This window comes from Etheostoma cragini, chromosome 15 (assembly GCF_013103735.1).
Source record: "Etheostoma cragini isolate CJK2018 chromosome 15, CSU_Ecrag_1.0, whole genome shotgun sequence".
NCBI lineage: Eukaryota > Metazoa > Chordata > Actinopteri > Perciformes > Percidae > Etheostoma > Etheostoma cragini.
In genome coordinates, this window is record NC_048421.1 from 17,141,391 (window position 1) to 17,143,438 (window position 2,048).

A 2,048-nucleotide genomic window follows, 5' to 3' on the forward strand; every position below is an offset into this window, starting at 1 on the left:
AATATATATAATATATATAATATATATAATATAATATAATATATATATATATATATATATATATATATATATATATCTGTATGTGTATATATATACATATGTATCTGTATGTGCATATATATACAAATACATCTGTATATGTGTGTAGATATATATACATATACATCTGTGTGTGTATGTATATATATATATATATATATATACATACATATCTGTTAGTATGTGGTGGTTTTACAAGTTTTGTTGTTATTTTGTCACTAGTTTCACTTCACACTCGTTTATTTACATGAGCTTAAATGCTCTCACAAGAAGTATGAAGACCAGTATTATAAATGAAAGGCTCTGTTTCCACACATTTTGTGTGTGCACCACCTTTTCAGGCGGATTTACCCCTTTTATAGAAGTATTTTAAAGGAGAAACGTTTAGCTATCCACCTGTCAGCACTGTCAGACAAACAACATTTCTTACAGAAGTTCATTTGATACCTGCCATCTCTTTAATAAAGAGTTGAGCTGCTTCCTTTAGGGCGACAAGTATTAACCAGGATAAATGAGTTTCAACTTTAACAATAAAATCTCTTAATTTGCATGTCCACCCCTACTTGTGTACCCTTTGTAGTTACCAAAAGACTGTGTCCTCGTCTAATTTTATTGATGTTTATATTTACTGGTATACCTGTTTTACTAAGAGTTTTTTATGGTCTTTATTGTTATGGTGTGTTCAGCTTTCTAAGCCTTATTTAGTTTTTTTAATCTATTTAACTGATAGATGAGTCTGTTGTTGCTGCAAGCCAAATTTACTATGTGGGACAATAAAGACTGAATTAAACTGAACTACCCCTGTAAAGTCAATATATGCATACAAATATCAGATCAGATCATTAAAACATGAATTCCTAATGTCTCCACGTGGCACTTGTTGGAATTTGTCTTTATGCTAATTAAGTTTTTGTTTTAGACATACTGAACCCAGATGTGTTTGGAAATCGAGCAGGAATTCCAGCTATGCATCACAAGGTGTGCCATATGGCAGTCTGTCCTGTTATTCAGTGTCCAGTGATGCTCTTTATTAATAGTTCTTATAATTAAATCATTTCCTTTAAGGTTGAATTTTCCATTTATATCACGTAACATTTTTTGTCTTTATGTATTGTATTTATGTCTGCAGTGGAATGTCAGTATATTTGCAAGTACTGTGCTTATGTACAAATTTGAGATACTTGTACTGTACTTTAAATGTTTCCATTTTCGCCCACTTTATATTTCTCCTTCTTGACATTCCAGAGGGAAATACTGCACTTTTTACTAAGATATGATTGGGTGTTAGAGATTAAACAACAGAATGTAAAATATCTAACAGCAATATCAATATCAAAATATAACCAATATATAATGGTAACTGCTTCAGTCCTATAAATGACAATTAAAGCAAAATAAAGTGATCATCGTCTTTCTATTCCATGCTTAACCACGTTCTGCTCAAATATTGTGTCCAATTAAATGCATTTAGATTCAAATACGTTGAAATAACTTTTCCCTCTATGTATATGAACCTGAATCGACTTGTAGTCATAGTCAGTGCAAATGGCCACCAGCTCTTCTTGGAACAGAATGAATAATTGATGCAGAGCTGGAATCATGGTGTCAGTGTGGTCGTCCATTTAACTCCAATCTGTAACATGAGCTGCCATTGAAGCCCTGATGTCTGAAGAGCCACCTGTAATGACTGTCAAATACAATCTGTATTCTCCACTGGTGAGGGCGACCCCTTTGTGACCATCAGAGGAGTCCCCGGAGAGTGTGTGAAAAGTGTGTCTACCCCATGAATGTGTGAGGTGTGTGTGTAAGTGTGAGGAGCCAGCAGCAGGCAGAAGGCCAGGGGCTGTTGTCTGACACTGATTTGTAAAGGGAGACAATACGGCTCATTGACCTGCCTGGCTCCACTGTCTGTTGCACATACCTCGCCCAGCCCTCCCCGGTGGCTCCGCTGCTCTTTAAACACGTGCAGCAGATTGCCCCAGGCACAGGCAGGGAGGGAGGGTTAGGGG